Below are 19495 nucleotides of genomic sequence, written 5' to 3' on the forward strand. Positions count from 1 at the left end.
ATAAAATGCATTTAGCTATTATTGAATTGCCCATTCAAAAACAATGGCCGAAACAAAACTACTTCACCTTATTGCTGCTTAGCTTTTTGTACCATCTATAAAACTTCTGATTGTGTGTGAAAACAACTTTGTTCACTTCTTAAGCTTTTCTCCATGTTTAATTACTAATTCACTTTCTTTTTTTTTTTTTTTTTTTTTTTTTGGTTTTTAGTGGTAGGGTCTCTCTCACTCTGGCTCAGGCTGACCTGGAATTCACTATGTAGTCTCAGAGTGGCCTCGAACTCTCGGCGATCCTCCTATCTCTGCCTCCTGAGTGCTGGGATTAAAGGCATGTGCCATCACGCCCAGCTCACTTTCTTTTTTTAAATCTTTATTTATTTGAGAGAGATAAAGAGGGAGAGAGAAAGAGAGAGAGAGAGAGAGAGAGAGAGAAAGAAAGAATGGGCACACCAGGGCCTCCAGCCACTGCAAATGAACTCCAGATGCATGTGCCCTCTTGTGCATCTGGCTTATGTGGATCCTGGAAAGTGGAACCAGGATCCTTTGGCTTTGCAGACAAAAGCCTTAACCACTAAGCCATCTCTCCAGCCCTGCTAATTCATTTTCACAGAATAGGAAGATAGTTATCTCAGTTTGTCTAGGGCTGGAGACTTTTCTGGGACACAGAATTTTCAGTGTCCAAACTGGAGGGTCCTGGGAAAATTAACATGGCGGCCACCCTAGGTTGCAATACCTCATGTAGCAGAGATGACCTCTGTTACATTCTAACCCAGCCAGGAACACCGGTTCCAGCCTCCTTGATGCCACATGTGTGGCAACATGATGTCCCTCACCCATGGCCACAGTGGGAGAAGGGTGTAGAAGAAAGTGTACTTACTTCCTGCACCTTCCTTTGTGTGACCTGAGTTTCAACACTCAAGGAAGCCTCAGGAATACCAGGTACTGAAGATGACAGCATCCCTTCTGGTGCCTAGGATTTATGAATGACTGCGTGTAGCCAATAGGATGGGAAACTTTCATTACCAATTTTACAGGATCTAGAATTACCAGAAAACACACTCCTGGGAGGAGTGTCAGTCTTTCCAGACAGATTTAACCTAGGAGGGAAGACCCACCTGAAACATGTTTGGTATTGTCGTCCCATGGGGGCCCAGAGTATATGAAAAGGGAAAAAGGAGTTCCTGCTCAACTGAGATGAGAGCAAGCAGCTGCCATGATGGACTAATCTCCTCACACTGTGAGACAAAATAAGCGTCTCCTCCCGGAAGTTGCTTCTTCGCAAGTATTTGATCCAGGCAGTGAGAAAGCTAAGGATCCCCATCTACCCTGTTATCACCACGTGGAGCTTCAGACAAGCAGGAAGCAAGCTTCGGTTGGGCTAAATTGGTGAGATGTCATGATCAGTTAAAGCTGAGTTATTGCCACCTTGATCATACATGTCTATTATAATAAAAGGACTATGTCAGTCTGAGCCAGAGTGAGACCCTACCTCGAAAAACCAAAATAATAATAATAATAAATAAATAAAATAAAAAGACTAGTGACTTCTACTACGAATGTGGTTTTTACCATGCCATCATTCTTTATTATTATTGACAACTTCCATGATTATAAACAATATCCCATGGTAATTCCCTCCTTACCCCCACTTTCCCTTTGAAACTCCACTTTCCATCATATACCCTTCCCCTCTCAATCAGTCTCTCTTTTATGTTGATGTCCTGATCTTTTCTTCCTATTATGATGGTCTTGTGTAGGTAGTGTCAGACACTGTGAGGTCATGGATATCCAGGCCATTTTGTGCCTGGAGGAGCACATTGTAAGGAGTCCTACTTTTCCTTTGGCTCTTAAATTCTTTCTGCCACCTCTTCTGCAATGGGCCCTGAGCCATGGAAGATATAATTGAGATATTTCAGCGATGAGCACTCCTCTTTCACTTCTTCTTAGCACCTTGGTGCATTCTGAGTCATCCCAAGGTCACTGCCATCTGAAAAGAGAGGATACTCTAACCAAAAGTGAGAGTAGCATTAATACTTGGGTATGAATATTAAGAGAAGTGCTTGCTGGGAAGTTTGATGAGCATAGTGTATACATTTACCTAGAGAGCAGCAGTCATTACACCCCTAGGGCTCATGACTATCCCTGTTGTAGGTTTTCAGTATGAGGGATGTATTTCCTCCCATGGAGCAGGCTTCCAGTCAAATTAGAGGGTGGTTGGTTTTCTCCATAACAGACATGCCACTATTGCATTGGCCTGGATGTCCAAATATAAGGCTTGCAGTGTCCATTGTTGAGTATCTTTACTGGTGATTTTTCTCTCTCCCATTGAACTGCATACAGTATGGCTTTTTCCAGCTTTCTGTCAGCTGGTCTACAAGGAGCAGGTTTTCAGCTCAGTTCCAACAGGATTTCTCAGTGACCTTGCAGCCCATGTATGTAGCATTTTCAGCAATAGGGTCTTACCATCTATTCCTGGTGGGAAACCAAAGGCCTCGGCAATGGCCTGTAATGTTTTGGGGGTATCAGGGACCTCCCAGGCCAACAACTCAGTGGAAGGTACTGGCACTGAAAATTTCCTAGCAACAATCTACGATTCCTGAGTGTTCCATTGTTCAAAAATGTCCATATGATTTATTTATATCCTCTTAGATTTTGATTAGCCCTCCCTCCACCTTGCCTTTACTCAATCTCTTCCCCTGACCTCACTTAGCCTTTTTACCCCCATTAATCTGTTCTTCTACTTACATATATACAATACCATCCTATTAATCCCCCCCCCTTTCTATTCTATTGCTTCCTTGCTGGGTCTCTGCCCTCCACCCTGTCCCAGGCTCCCGACAGTCTTTAGGATAGCTTCATCCCTCCTCCTGCTGCTGTGAGCCTCGGGCACCCGGGACTCTCAGCCGCTAGCTGTCCCTGCTGTGCGTGCTCACGTGCTCTCTGAACCCTGCCAGGCTTTCCCGGGTCTTGGGGACACCAGAGTCAGGGCCGCAGAAGGGAAGATACATATAAGCTGCAGCAACTGTTCGGAGTTTTCTGGAACGCCAGGCTTCCCTTGACATGGCTGGGATGGAGATGGGATGGCTGGTGCTGCCCGGGAGGCGATCTTTCTCTCGACTCTCACGTGGGAAGCAGCAGGTCACCTGTCACCAGAATTTCCCTCCCCCTGCGAGCAGACCCACCTGGTAAGAGGGAGGTGGACACACTTGTTCTGCGTCCTCTCCTGCCTGTGGCTCTTCTCTTCCCCCCCAGTCCTGTTGGCCGCAGAGATTTCATGTTAAAGGGATTAACTCTGGACAAAGTCTAGGGTACAGCTGTCCCCTCGTCCTCCTCACCTCACCCACAGCGCTTTTGCTATGACAGGAGTCTTGTGCATCCGCCCAGATACCTACAATCCCACCTTACACTTCTTCCAGCCTTGTGGTAGACCATGGTGGGTGACTGTCTTCTACTTGGCCAGTAACATACCTGTCTCGGCCATTCTTGCCTTTGCTAGTTGCGTAAGCCATCTCTGATCAAACGGAACAGTTTTCACGATTGAAACCTTGAAGCCAGTGAGGACACATTCCTTCTATCCAATGAAAATGAGATTTGAGGATAGCACTCATTTTGTTGATTTATTAAAGCACTTATTAACGGTGTGCCTTTCCGCGTACTGGATTGTGACGGCGAACACACAAGCTATGGGGTGGGCGTGTGGCTCAGGGGTAGGGTGGGCTTCGCATGCCCGAGGCCCTGAGGTCCATCGCCAGCGCCAAACCGCAGCCGCGGCACCAGCGTGGCTTCCAGCAGCGTTCTCCTCCCACGCCGGCCAGGGAGGCGCGTAAGAGAAGAGCTGTGGGGAAGCGGGACGGGGCAGGAAGGCCACCGCGCGGACTCCGGGCACACGCGCGCTCCCGGCTCTTCTTGGGGCTAAGTTGGGAACATTGTCCTGATCCTGGTAGTTTGAGGCCAGCTTGAGCAACACAGTGAGACCTTGACTCACAAAAGAAAAATGTATAGTCCAAACCAAGACGCTTTAAAAAAAAATATTTATTTATTTATTTATTTGAGAGCGACAGACACAGAGAGAAAGACAGATAGAGAGAGAGAGAGAGAGAGAGAGAGAATGGGCGCGCCAGGGCTTCCAGCCTCTGCAAACGAACTCCAGACGCGTGCGCCCCCTTGTGCATCTGGCCAATGTGGGTCCTAGGGAACCAAGCCTTGAACCGCGGTCCTTAGGCTTCACAGGCAAGCGCTTAACCGCTATGCCATCTCTCCAGCCCTTAATGCTCCATTTTTAAGAGGTGGGAGGAGAAATTCACTGTGGCCTTGAGCACATGGGGAGAATGACAGCACTTGGGGATTAGTAGTTTGAGGTTTAAGCAGACTTTTGCAGGGAAACCTATTTTTTACCTTCCATGCCCAAAGACAAAAGTTTAAAGAGGTATTAATGAGGATTTTGAGGTGTGGGGCTTTGTTTCCCGCATGTTCTCTACCTGGTGCTCTTGAGCTCCTCCTGGTCTTCATTTGGGAACTTGGCACATTCACATTTTAATGTGACAGCTCTGTGGGGCCTGAGGTCTACCTACTTTTAGTAAAAGGACAGATAATAAGAAATGAAGAGGTAACATGGATATCTAGAATTAGAAAATAAAATCATAACAAATTATAAATTGTAAATATCTGGCAAGTAGCACAAAATCCAGAAGAATAACCCAATAAAGTAAGTGTCTGAGACTCCTCTAATGCTTTTTACTTTGAAAAATTATTTATTTACTTGAGAGAGAATATGGGCGCGCCAGGGCTTTCAGCCACTGCAAAACGAACTCCAGACGCATGTGCCGCCTTAAGCATCTGGCTTATGTAGGCTCTGGGAAATTGAACCTGGGTCCTTAGGCTTCACAAGTAAGTGCTTTAACTGCTAAGCCATCTTTTACTTTAATTACATTTATTTTAGCTGTGTATGGTCTGATCTCTGTTTCTTATTTTTTTTTTTTTTCTGCTTCTTTACTTTCTGTGTATTATATTCTTGGCACTGGGGATTGAACCCAGGGCCTCATAAACGCTGTGCCACTGAGCCACACTCCCAGCCCCTGACTGCTTCATGTGGCAATGTTTGTAATACCATTGTCTACAGAGAAACTAGACATATGATTCATCTTTCCTTTAGCACAATGATTGATTAAAAAAGATGATAGTCTTTCCCTTTCTCTCTCGCTCTTTATCTGCTTCTCTGTCTCTCATAAATAAATAAATAAAATAAAATTTTATTTTAAAAGAGGGCTCAAGAGATGGCTTAGTGGTTAAGGTGTTTGCTTGCAAAACCAAAGGTCTCAGCTTCAATTTCCCAGGTCCCAAATAAGACAGATGCATAAGGTGGCACATGCACCTGGAGCTCATTTGCAGTGGCTGGAGGCCCTGGTACACCCATTCTTTCCCTCTTTCTCTCTCTTTATTTACTTCTCTTCCTCTCTCAAATAAATAAAGTACAAAAAATTAAAATGGTAAGATACATATAATGTGTATGATATTCTAAAATACAAACTTTTTATAGTATTATTTTATTACTTACAGGTTTTTTTGTGGTATAGACACAGGAATTCTCATAATTTCCATAGAAAAAATGATACTTTGTGGTGTGTTTATAATTATATATTTTTATTACTTAATATGTTCTTGACACAAGAGAATTTGTTTTAACTTCCTATCTTTAAGAACTGTTAAAAATAAAATCAGATTATATTAGGCAAGAATTAAAACATTACTCTCATACAGAAAAGGCAGATCTTGACCCTGGTGATTTCAAACAGCAGTTACACTGTGGAGAAGTCTTCTGGCTTTGTTGTGATGGCCAGGCCTGTCTTAACATCTTCTAAGGGCAAACAGAGCTATTTGACATTACTTTGTCCCCAGTGGACTGGCTTAATTCCACTGAGTCATACTTACAAGGAGGTAAAGCTTAAGTGCTGTGCTTATAATCAGAGAGTGCTTTAAGGAGTGTTTGGTCTTGGATGTGCATTAACAGTGACCTCCAGCTTTCTTCTTTTCTCTTTCCTCCCTCCCCGTCCCACCTTCCTCTCCTCCATCCTTTTCTCTTTTCCTCCCTCTCTCTCTCCTTCCCTCCCTCCTTCCCTCCCTTCCTCCCTCCCTTCCTTCCTTCCACATGCATGTGGTGTGCCTGTGTATGGAGACCAAACGTCAATGTCTAGCATCTTCCTCAATTGCTTTCCACCTTATGTTTTGAGACAGGGTCTCTTACTGAACCCCAGAGCTTACCACTGGGCCTAGCTGGCCAGTAAGCCCTAGGGATCTGCCTGTCAATGCCTCCTCAATACCGGGATGAATAGCATGCACCACCGTGCTTTTACGTGGATGCTGGAAATCCCAGCCCAGGTTCTTACGCTTGTGTGGCAAGCACTCTCCCAATGGAGTCATCTCCTCAGTCCCCTCCTCCTCCTGTTTTATTTTCCTTTAACAGAACAGAAAAATTTACCCTTGAGACATTTCAAATCTCTATTCGGTCCCACCACCCAACAATTTCTAACTCCAGGCACTGTAGGCCACCTTCGGATGGCAACATGATCCTCATTCCATGACCTTATGCAGGTAGCTGGATACAGCAGCGAGAGCTGATAGGTGCCTTACCGGAAGCCATCCTTTTTAAAAAATATTATTATTATTATTATTTATTTATTTGAGAGAGAGAGGGAGGGAGAGAATGGGCACATCAGGGCCACCACCTACTGCAAATGAACTCCAGATGCATGTGTCACCTCGTGCATCTGGCTTGCATGGGTACTGGCGAATCGAGCCCTGAACAGGGATCCTTGGGCTTTACAGGCAAGCACTTAACTACTAAGCCCTCTCTCCTGCCCCCCCTGGAAGCCATTCTTAAAAGCAGCCACAACTTAACTGTACCTTGAAGCAATTGCAAAAGAACACCCCAGACTGAAACTGAACTCATCCCTGTCATAGCTCTCCCTTCATGGGATTCCCCCACATATTCATACTCTTTACATTCCTACCAGGGGACTTGAATAAAGGGGAAATTGAAAGTATCATACTTTTGCGTATTTACCAAAGCAGGACAAGAACAGATTGCCCAGAAAGGGCCTATGTGAGGCCTTTCTCAGTAAATCTGCCTCTGCTGAAAGCTGAGGTGTTGGGTGGGGGGGTGTTGGTCAGTGTGTGGGGAGACGCCCCGCTGTGAAGTGAGGATGACGGTGGCGGCGTGGTGTGGGGACGGCTGCCCCTCTTTTTATAACATGTTCCTGACAACTTGCCAAAAGGCTGGCTGTGAGAAATCGAGAGAGTGGACCTCAGCATTCTGCCAGGGCAAGGGAGGTATCGTGATTTTAGAGGGCTCATCAACAATACGATCCCAAATGAGACATTCTCTTTCTAGGTCCAATCTTTCTTTTTTAAAAACATTTTTTTTACTACCTCAACAACAATTTGTTCTTCTTGTTTGTTTATTTTTATTTGAAAGTGACAGACAGAGAGAGAAAGAGGCAGATAGAGAGAGAGAGAGAATGGGCGCGCCAGGGCTTCCAGCCTCTGCAAACAAACTCCAGACGTGTGCGCCCCCTTGTGCATCTGGCTAATGTGGGTCCTGGGGAACCGAGCCTCGAACTGGGGTCCTTAGGCTTCACAGGCAAGCGCTTAACCGCTAAGCCATCTCTCCAGCCCGCTAGGTACCATCTTTAATTTATATTTTCATTTTAGAAAATGCATTATATTCAGAACATAGCAAAGTAAAGGAGGTGCAAAAGAGGTCATACTGGAAAGACCTTGTGTCACGCCTTTGTCCCCGACTCCTGGTACTGTGAGGCAATGAGCAGTACTGGTCTCTCGTGACTGTTCTAGTCATGCAAGAAATTATGTCTATACATAGTCCGATTCATATGCACACTGCATTCTTTTTACTATAGATGTCTGCGTGTGATGGTCTTTTTTTCTCTTTAAAAATAGATGAAAGTACTACTGACTTCTTTCTGTTCTTCACGCTTCTTATTTAATAATACATGTCAGATGTTGTCCCTCCTCATAACTATTTTCCTTATGTGTTTTTTACAACTGCTTAATAATCCAATATTGGGATTCTCTTCACTATTAATGGACATTTGCCATTTTTCAAGGCATTCATTATTCTCATATGTATAAGTATGCCTCTAAGATAATTCTTTGACTTGAAATTGATAGGTACAGAGCATGTAACTTTCACTAGATCTGCTATTCCTGCATCCATAGATTCTCGTATATTCTAATCCTCAGGAGGTAACTCTTTCTTTCCTTTCAGTTTTGCCAACAAAGGTAAATGTCTTAAAACTTTTGATCTTTTCCAGTTTGATAGATAAAAAAGGGCATCTACATGTGATTTTTAATGGTTTCTTTCATTATGGATTCATTCCTCTGATCCTATATCTATAGTCAGATTTCCTTCTCTGTCTCTTTTCTTTTTAAACTTTATTTTTATTTACTTGAGAGAGAGCAAGAGGGAGGGAGGGAAGGAAAGAGGCAGAGAGAGGGAGAGAGAATGGGCACACCAGGGCCTTCAGCCATTGCAAATGAACTCCAGACGCATGCGCCCCTTGTGCATCTGGGTAAGGTGGGTCCTGGAGAGTGGAACCTGTATCCTTTGGTTTTGCTGGCAAACACCTTAACCTCTAATCCATCTCTCCAGCCCTCTATGAACCTTTTGATTACAGTTCCTCCACCCACCTTTAAGGCAGGTGACTAGCAACATTAATTTCATCCTTCCACTGTGGACCTTAGGCTCCCTTATTTTATTTCATTTTTTTACTCTGTGTGCTGCCCACTGTTCTTTCGTTTTGTTGATTTCTGCCATTGATTTGTAAGAGTTCTTGGTATATTTAGAAAACTAGCCCCTTGTGGGATGTGTGAATTACATATGACCCACCCCCAAAGTTTATAATTTGGATTTGACATTACTTGTGATAACTCTTATATTGGAGAACTTAGAAATCTCAAATTTTGTGTAGTAGAATATATCTGCTTTTCCTGCTTGGTTTTAGGGTTTTGTGCCATATGTGGGCCTACTTTGCTCTGAAGTTATAAAAAGAGTTCTCCTATAAGTTCTTTATGGTTTCATTTTTAGTTTTTCTATTCCCTTCCTCGCTTTCTCCCTCCCTTCCTTCCTGACACGGTCTTCCTTTATAATCCAGGATGGCCTCAAATTTAGGATCCTTCTGCCTCCCTTTCTTGAGTTCTGGGATTACAGGTGAGCCCTACACACTCTGCTTTAGTTTTATATTTAAATATTTGAACCACTTGAAATTCATGGTGTAAAAGGTATGGTGTATGGTTTTGACTCTTTTTTTCAGATGATCACTCAGTGATTTGAAATTTCACCTTTATTATTATATGGTAATTTCCTGTAATCATATGGATATTTTTTGTGTTTTGTCCTAACCCTTTTATTTATGCTCTAGTCCTATATTGCTAAGTAGTTTTATGTTTAACTTTTCCCTCTTTATTTTCTTATTTCTTTATTGTTTATTGTTCCCTGTGGACATTACAGCCATCTTGTCCACTAAAAGCATACTTTCACTGGTATTCACTTAAAATCATGTTAAGTTTACAGACTAGTTTAGGGAAACCTGATAAGGTCTGTGTGATGTAGCGCCTTCATATCTAAGAATATAATAGATTTTTCTGTTTCTCCAAGCCTTCTCTTTTTTGTTCCCATATTTCTAATTATAAGTACTTCTTCAATCAAGTTATTATTATTATTGTTATAGACAGCATCATCATATAGCCCAGGCTAATCTTGAACTTACTATGTAGCCAAGGCTAGCTTTGAACTGCTGATCTTTTATAGCCTCCATTTCTCAAATATAATAATAGGGATAAACCACCATGCCCAACAAGGTTTTTTTTTTTTTAAATTTTTTATTTATTTATTTGAGAGCGACAGACACAGAGAGGAAGACAGATAGAGGGAGAGAGAGAATGGGCGCGCCAGGGCTTCTAGCCTCTGCAAATGAACTCCAGACGTGTGCGCCCCCTTGTGCATCTGGCTAACGTGGGACCTGGGGAACCGAGCCTCGAACCGGGGTCCTTAGGCTTCACAGGCAAGAGCTTAACCGCTAAGCCATCTCTCCAGCCCAAGGTTTTTTTTTGGATTTATTATTGTATGTGGTATGGGCAAGCATGTTCATATATATGTGTGTGTTGTCCAGAGGACCATTTTGGTAGTTATCCTCAGGAATGCCATCTGGAATTCACCATGTAGTCTCAGGCTGGCCTCAAACTCATGGTAATCCTCCTACCTCTGCTTCCTGAGTGCTGGGATTATAGGTGTGCACCACCATGCCTGGCCTCATCTGCCTCCTTTTGAGAACGGGTCTTCCATTGGCCTATAGCCAACCAATTAGGCCAGGCAGCTTAGCCTGCGAGCCCCAGGGGTCTTTCTGTCTCCACCTCCCCAGTGCTAGGGTTATACACGTGTGCTGCCATGCTCAGGATTTTCTGTGTGTCTGGGTCCTTCTGCTTGTAAGGCAAACATTTTACCTCCTGAGCTATCTTTTTAGCCTGGGTGTTTTAAAAAACATTTAGCTCAAGCTACTTTCAAGCCTGTGTCAACCCACTTGCTTCAGCCTCATGAGATCATGGGCATGAGCAGCCAGATGGGGCAATGCTTGAAGGATTTCTTCTATGTGCAAATATGTGTGTAGAATGAGCTGTTTGAGCTAGAATTGCTAATGATTTAAATGTTCTCTTGATAATATCTGAGATACATTTTTGTTAAGCTTATGTCCAAGAATTTGTAGCATTGTTATTGTAAGTAGAATTGTTTCTTACCAGTTCTCTAATTATTGGTTGCTTGTGTATATGAAAACTATTGAATTCTTTTTTGGCCATGTTTTCATTGACTACACATAGCATAAACAATAACATGTGCTACAAAAGCATCGTGTGTGTGTGTTGCTTTTTTGAGGTAAGATCATGTTCTAGCCCAGGCTAATCTGGAATTCATGATGTAGTCTCAGGATAGCCTTGAACTCATGGTGATCCTCCTACCTCCGCCTCCCAAGTGCTGGGATTAAAGGCATGCACCATCATGCCCAGCCCATCTTAAATATTTTATTTATTTATTTGTGAGGACAGAGAGTGAAAGTGAGTGTGGGCATGCCAGGGCTCCTTCCACTGCAAACAAACTCTGGACACATATGCCATTTTGTTCATCTGGCTTTATGTGGGTATTGGGAAATCAAACCCAAGTTAACAAGCTTTGCAAGCAAGTACCTTTAACCACTGAACCATCTTACAAAAATTTTAAGACTTTTTAAAGTCTTGAAATGATAAGACTTTATTTGCCAAGAAATTGTATTCACACCTTCAAATTGGTTTACTATCACCATTTTAAATATTATTTATTTATTTAATAGAGAAAGAGAGAGAGAGAGAGAGAGAGAGAGAGAGAGAGAGAGAGAGGAAGAGAATGGGCATGCCAGGGCCTCCAGCCATTGCAAGTGACCTTCAGATATCTGCGTCCCCTTGTGCATCTGGCTAATGTTGGTCCTGAGGAATTGAACCTTGGTCCTTTGGCTTTGCAGGCAAACGCTTTAACAGCTAAGCCATCCCTCCAGCCCTACTATCACCCTTTTAAGCCATTAATAGTGAAATGCTACTCGAGGATAATAAAAAATAATCTATTAACATTACTAACCTAAACAATCACACCAAATCAATAAGTTACTTATGTCAAATATTGTTATCCAAAAACATGAATCTTTGCAGAAATGATTGTATAATGCAGTGGCAATCGCTTCTTGGCCTTTTGGCTAAGATCAAGTGTAAAATGCAGTGACAATTTCAATTTTCTTTGTTTTAGAACAATGCACATTGATAGGATTCATTTGCTGTGGTGGTTAATCTCTAGTTGTCAATTTAATGGGACTAAAATCCCCATGGAAGGCTGGAGAGATGGCTTAGCAGTTAGGTGCTTGTCTGTGAAGCCTAAGGACCCTGGTTCGAGGCTTAATTCCGCAGGACCCACATTAGCCAGATGCACAAGGGGGCGTACATGTCTGGAGTTCGTTTGCAGTGGCTGGAGGCCCTGGCGCGCCCATTCTGTCTCTCTATCTGCCCTTCTTGGTCTGTCTGTTGCTCAAATAAATAAATTAAAAATGAACAAAAAATTAAATAGTATAAAGAAATTTTTTTTTTTTTTTAAATCCCCATGGAAAGAAAGTTCTGGTCTTGTCTATGAGGGATTTTCCAGGTTAGATCAGTTGAGGTGGAAGGACTCACACTAAGTGGGAAACACCATCCCACCAGCTGAGTTCCTGACTTTATGAAAAGGAGAGAGCTGGCTGAGCATTCGTTCAGAGCTCATTACTCTGTTCAGCTTCTTCACTGAGAACTGAATCTGCCATATCTTTCCTGACTCTTCCCTTTGGAACTGTGAACTGAAATAAACCCCTCTTGTTCTGTCACTTGCTTCTGGCCATGTATTTTGTTCCAGCAAAGAGAAGGTAATATATATGTGCTTTGTAGAGGAAAGAAGCTACTTATAAGAAGTTCTTTGATTTTGATATCTTGAGGTCCATCCACGATCACACTCAAGGACTATCAATTTCTAGACATTAAAATCATAACCAACCACCTCCTTACTGACTTCTTTTTTTTTTCTTTCTTTCTTTCTTTTTTTTTTTTTTTTTTTGGTTTTTCAAGGTAAGGTCTCATTCTAGCCCAGGCTGACCTGGATTTCACTGTGTAGTCTCAGGGTGGCCTCGAACTCTCAGTGATCCTCCTACCTCTGCCTCCTGAGTGCTGGGATTAAAGGTGTGCACCACCATGCCCGGCTCTTTTTTTTTTTTTCTCTTGGCACGTGTATGTGGTATGTGTGTACTTGGATTGTGGGGAGGATAAAGAACAACTGTGAGTGTCCCCCTTGGGTGTGTTGTACACTTATTTTTGAGACTGGCTGTCTTGGTCTGGAGCTCGGCAGTAAGATTAGACTGGCTGGCAAACGACCTCCAGGGATCCACCTGCCTCTGTCTCACCAGCACTGGGGTGATAGACATTCACCACCATGCCCAGCATTTTATGTGGGTACCGGGGCTCAAACTCAGGCCGTGGTACTTGTGAGGTAAGTGCCTTACTGATTGACGTATCTCCCTAGTCTCATCTTACTGAATTCTTTTTGCTGATAATAGTTTTTCATTTGGGTCTTTTAGCTTGTTCGTGTGAACTATTCTGTAATCTGAAAATAATTAGAATTGTATCTTCTTCCTTTCAACTCTTATGTCTCCAGTTTCATTTTTGACTGGTTTCACTGACTAAGCAATATTATATAATTGAAGGTGTTTGCTTCCAGCCTATGTGGGAATATCCTCAGCATTTCCTTATTAAGTTGGCCTTTGGGCTAAGAGGACGAGAATAACTCACTTCATTATCTTAAAGAAGTTGACTGGGTGTGGTGGTGCATTCCTTTAATCCCAGCACTTGGGAGGCAGAGGTAGGAGGATTGCTGTGAGTTCGAGGCCATCTTGAGAATACATAGTGAATTCCAGGTCAGCCTGAGTGAGACCCTACCTCAGAAAACAAACAAACAAACAAAAAAAGAAGCATGTATCAGCTGGGGAGGTAGCTCAATGGGTAAGCGTGCTTGCTGCAATTATGGGGGCCTAAGGGGTCCTTAAGACCGTCTAAATTTGATACCCAAGACCCATGTAAATAGCTGAGCATGGCCACACACATCTCTAACATCAGGCCTTTTGGGAAGCAGAGACTTGGGAATCACCGGGGCTCAGGAAAAGTGTAGCGCCCCATTCGGGGAAAGATGCCACCTCAAGGAAGTATGCAGATGGAGCCAGAGGAAGGACACCGGGCATTCTCCTCTGGTCTCAGCATGAATTTGCGCATAGACCACACACACACACACACAGCACCACCACACATGCAACACATGCAAAAAAGAAAAGAGAAGTAAACATCTACTTTTTTTTTTTTTTGTAGGGTCTCACTCTGGTCCAGGCTGACCTGGAATTCACTATGGAGTCTCAGGGTGGCCTCGAACTCACGGCGATCCTCCTACCTCTGCCTCCCGAGTGCTGGGATTAAAGGCATGCACTACTACGGACGGCTAACATCTACTCTTTTAAAAAACAAAAATTAAGGGGCTGGAGGGATGGCTTAGCAGTTAAGGCATTTGCCTGCATAGCCAAAGGACCCAGGTTCTATTCTCCAGGATCCATGTTAGCCAGATGCACAAGGGGGCACAAGCATCTGGAGTTCGTTTACAGGGGCTGGAGGCCCTGGTGTGCCCATTTCCTCTTTCTGTCTGTCAAATAAATAATTAAAAATAAATATTTCAAACAAAAAATTAAGAATTTCTGGAAAGCAAACAAATACAATAACAATAAGGAATAAGTTTACATCTATAGTCCCAGCTCCTTAGGAGGCTTGAGCCAAGGAGTTAGAGACCATCCTGAGCAACATACTAAGATCCTATCTCAAAACAAAAAAGAGTTTCTATCAGTAACACACATCAATGCATTGAGGGAATACATGCTCTGGCTGGACGTGGTAGCCTGTGCCTGTAATTCCAGCATGCAGGAGGCTGAGGCAAGAGGATTGCTTTGAGTTTGAGGCCAGTTTGGTCTACAGACTGAGCTCAAAGTCAGACTGGGATCCATATTGCAATTGTGTCTCAACACAAAAATGAGAGAGAGGAGAAGAAATACCACTTGGCTGCATGTTTAAGAACTTTATTAAGACATCTAATGTGAAATGACTGGTTGCCAGGCGGGGCACACGAGATCTTCCACGGAGCCCGTGCACCACTGGGCTGGGCACCACGCTGTCTGCAGGCCCCTGCTGCTGCCTGTCTCCCTCAGTGGCAGAGACACACGAGCTTGCTCAGGGAGGAGGAAGCAGCAGAATGTGGTCTCCGACTGAGCACTGCACCTAACAGCTCACAGCCCCCAGCCCTGTCCTTTGACCGTTCTGCAGTTCAGAAGTCGGCCACAGGCCTCCTGGAGCTGGCCGTGGTGGTGGTGGTGGTGGGCGGGAACTGTGTTTCTTTCCAGAGGCTCTGTTGGGATCTTTCTAGGCCCTGGTTGCTGTCCCTTCCTCCATCCTGGACAGCTTTCTCTGTCTCTTCTGCTTCCCTCATCTACCACTTTTAAGGGCTGTGTGATTCCTCTGTATCTGGGCCAGTTCATTAAGAGTCTTACTTCAGTTTCTCTTTGCGTATAACCTAATATATTCAGATGTTCCTCTGGGGCCATTTTTTTTTCTGTCTGCCACAAATGCCTTAAATTAGAGAGGTGTGTGTGTGTGTGGGGGGGTCACACTTGGGAAAACCATGTGGACAGGAGAGGAGGACCAACACTGGCCCTGGTGCATCAAGGACACCAGGACACATAGGGGATTCATACCAATGCCTGGGTCCCTCCACTGACTTGGGAGGGGGCCATGTATACCCTGGGTGGAGGGAGGGACATGAAGCTGTTCTTCTTGGCCATACTTGGAGAGTTGGGGTGATGTCTGTCCTGACCCTGAGGCCCAGATCTTACATGGATTTCCCTTTCCTAAGGGCTCAAGACACTAATCAAGATTCCTAAACAGGGGCTGGAGGGATGGCTTAGTGGTTAAGGCACTTGCCTGCAAAGCCAAAGGACCTCTGTTCGATTCCTGAGGACCCATGTAAGCCAGATGCACAAGGGGGCGCATGTGTCTGGAGTTAGTTTGCGGTGGCTGGAGGCCCTGGTGCTCCCATTCTTTCTCTCTCCCTCTCTGTGCCTCTTTCTCTCAAATGAATAGATAAAAATAAAGTAAAAAAAATTCCTAAACAGAAGACAGGCTCCTTAATGACCAGAGTGGGTCAAGGCAGGGTGCTGACGCTTCTTGGTCAACTGGACTGGATTTAGAATCACCATGGAAACTTACCTCTGGGTGAGCCTGTGAGGATGCTTCTAGAGATGTTTAACTGTGGAGGGAAGACTCCCTTTGAATGTGGATGGCACCATCCCATGGACTGGAACACTGGAGTGAACCAAAAGGAAAAAGCGAGCTGAGCATCAACATTCATCTCTCTGTTTCCTGATTCATGCAATGTGCTCATCTGCCTGAGACCCCTATAGCCTTCCCTGCCAAGGGGGACCCTGGGCCAGAATGAACCCCCCTTCCTAAAGTTCCTTTGGTCAGGCATTTCACCACAGCAAAGAGCAAAGTAGCTAAAACAAAGACCATGTCTGCAGCACTGTGACGACATTGCTAACTTGCTTGCCAGCAGCTAGTTTATATCAGATAGGCAAAATTCAGTGGCACAACATATAATTGTACAGTTGCTAACAAGCCAAGGTGACCTTCTGATGGAACTGAATTGGTGGTGACTTAGAACAGCTGTTAGGTACGCCAAACATGACTCAAAGGCCAACTCAGCCCCGAGAACAGGATTTTGAGTCTTGCTATTGTGGGAGAGAGTTCACATCCTATGATGGTCAAACATGGGTGTTAAAGTCCTGGCCACAGCCACCCTGGGTTAGCTTCTAGGTCTCATCAACCCCACAGGAAAGGTAGCAAGGCTAGATCTGCCATTTTGTGTTCAGGCCCTGTGTCCTCAAGGTCATATAAAGGGGCAACCTGCCTTTACCATGACCTTGATAACAAGGTATGCAGCATTGATCCATGGGGAGTTCAGGGTCAAGTGTCGTCATAACAAATTCAGTGACGTGTTTTGTGGTCTCAATTGTACTTGATTTTTTTTGTGTGTGTGTGTGTATGTGTTTAAGACTATTTGGCATAATTGGACTGCTGATTTGGATTGATTTTTTAATTATTATTTATTTATAAGCAGAAAGAGGCAGAGGAGGAGAGGGAGTGGAAAGAGGGAGAGAGAATGAGTACACCAAGGCCTCTTGCCTTTGCAGAGGAACCAGATACATGTACATCTGGGTTTACGTGGGTACTGGGGAATCAGACTCAAGTCGCCAGGCTTTGCAAGGAAGCGCCTTTAACTGCTGAGCCATCTCTCCAGCCCTTCTGGATTGATATTCTGTAATTGTTCTTGTGAAAAACACCATTTACAATGATGCTTTCAACCAATGCTTTCCCCCCCCCCCCACCTCCATTTCTCTGTCACTTTTGACACAGCCTGGTGACAGTTTGCTTTAAATGCTTTGTTACTTGTCTTCCAGATTCCCCTCCCCCCACCCTCTCTTTCCTTTATTTCACACTGGGGCCAGGGAGTTGCTGGGTTAAATATGAAAACAAACAACAATAATAAGCACGTTATCAAACTTGATTCTTTTTTTCTTATTAAAATTTCCAGCCGGGCATTGTGGTGCATGCCTTTAATTCCAGCAGAGGTAGGGGATCACTGTGAGTTCAAGGCCACCCTGAGACTACATAGTGAATTCCAGGTTAGCCTGGACTAGAGTGAAACCCTACCTTGAAAAACCAAAAACAAACATACAAGCAAGCAGACAAACAAACAGAAAACACAATTCCCATTGCTCGCTAGGGGTCTGCAAGATGGTGAGTATTCTATTAATTGTGCACTGCAGTTTTGTGGGTGGGTATATAATCCTTCACTACACTGAGAGCAAAAACTTCACTATTTCATTTTCCTGTCAGGTCACACCAGTGAACAGATCATAGCTTTAGACTACTTTTAAGTGTTATTTATTTCAACGATGGACACTGCCGTATTTTTTTTTTTAATAGGTTGCTCCTTTTATTTTTTTATTTTTATTTTTTGGTTTTTCAAGGTAGGTTCTCACTCTGGCTCGAGCTGACCTGGAATTCACTATGTAGTTTCAGGGTGGCCTCGAACTCGCAGTGATCCTCCTACCTCTGCCTCCCAAGTGCTGGGCTTAAAGGCATGTGCCACCATTCCCGTCATTAATTTTTTTTTAAATTAAGTAGAAACCTTGTATGGATGTATCAAATGTTGGTATCATCACGTCCCCTCCTTGCTGCCCCATTTCAACTGAGGACCATCCTTAGTGGGCTTGCTGGTATTCACCATGGGGTCATGGGTTGTGAGAGCAGCAGTCAGTCATTGTAGGAGGGGGCAATGTCTCTGGATAGTCCTTCCCACTCGGTGGCTCTTACGCTCTTTCAGTGTCCTCTTCTGCAAAATTCCCTGAGCCGCGCTGGGGGTGTTTTAAGTCCACGTTAGCGTTCAGCTCTCAGCAGAAGCTGCCGTTTTGTCAGGCTCTGAATCCTTGTTCCGTGAGTGTTGGCTGTCACGGGCACTTCTGGTGGCTCCTTCGGGGGGCCTCTGACTGGCAGGTCTGCTTGCCGATGTCAGACGTGCTGCCTTTCTCAGTTGAACAAAGGAACAAAACACTTATGCTCATTTTGTGTGCACTGGGCTTCAGTATTTACGAAGCACCATTATAATGTAAGATCTCGTGGAGAGGGCTGGAGAGATGGCTTAGCGGTTAAGCGCTTGCCTGTGAAGCCTAAGGACCCCGGTTCGAGGCTCGGTTCCCCAGGTCCCACGTTAGCCAGATGCACAAGGGGGCGCATGCGTCTGGAGTTCGTTTGCAGTGGCTGGAAGCCCTGGGGTGCCCATTCTCTCTATACATCTGCCTCTTTCTCTCTCTCTGTGTCACTCTCAAATAAATAAAAATGAACAAAAAAAATGTAAAAAAAAAAAAAAGATCTCGTGGAGACTGTGCAACTGGAGGAAACCGCTCCCTGCTCCTGGGGAGTGTTAATGCATGTTAATATGCATTCAGCATGCGTGCCTGCATCTCTCTGGCATTTATACAGTGATTTACAATTTACAAGACACTCTTACACACGTATCCACTTGAGGAGAGGAAACTACTTAGTGTCCCAGCTCCCTTGGGGATAAATACATATTAAATTAGGCTTGATGGCACCAGGATTGCTTTCTCTATTAAATCAGTTTTTGTACTTCAGAACTTGGACACCAGCAGACTTGTAGCTGTGTGAGGATGGCTGATTGGTATTGGACAGGATGGCATCAGTTTGCTGTTATGAGCCACCTTATTAACTCTTTCACGTTTTCTCTCTGTGTGCTCATGGTTTCTTGCAACCGGGCACTGGAAATTTAAAGGGATAGCTTCTTCACAGCTGTCATGGTTTTGCCTGGCTACTCTGCCCAGACTCTTAATCTTTTCATTTGTGTGTTTGTTTGTTTTGTTTGGTTTTTCGAGGTAGGGTCTCACTCTAGCCCAGGCTTACCTGGAATTCACTATGTAGTCTCAGGCTGGCCTTGAAACTCATGGCAATCCTCCTACCTCTGCCTCCCCAGTGTTGGGATTAAAGGTGTGCGCCACCATACCTGGAAAGATTCTTTCTTTCTTTATTTTTTTTAGAGAGAGAGAGAGAGAATTGGTGCACCAGGGCCTTGGCCACTGAAATCCAGCTCCAGACGCTTGGGCAACCTAGTGGGCATGTGTGACCTTGCGCTTGCTTCACCTTTTGTGTGTCTGGCTTTACGTGGGATCTCGAGAGTTGAACATGGTTCCTTAGGCTTTGCAGACAAGCACCTTAATTGCTA

The sequence above is a fragment of the Jaculus jaculus genome, chromosome 7 (assembly GCF_020740685.1).
Source record: "Jaculus jaculus isolate mJacJac1 chromosome 7, mJacJac1.mat.Y.cur, whole genome shotgun sequence".
Lineage (NCBI taxonomy): Eukaryota > Metazoa > Chordata > Mammalia > Rodentia > Dipodidae > Jaculus > Jaculus jaculus.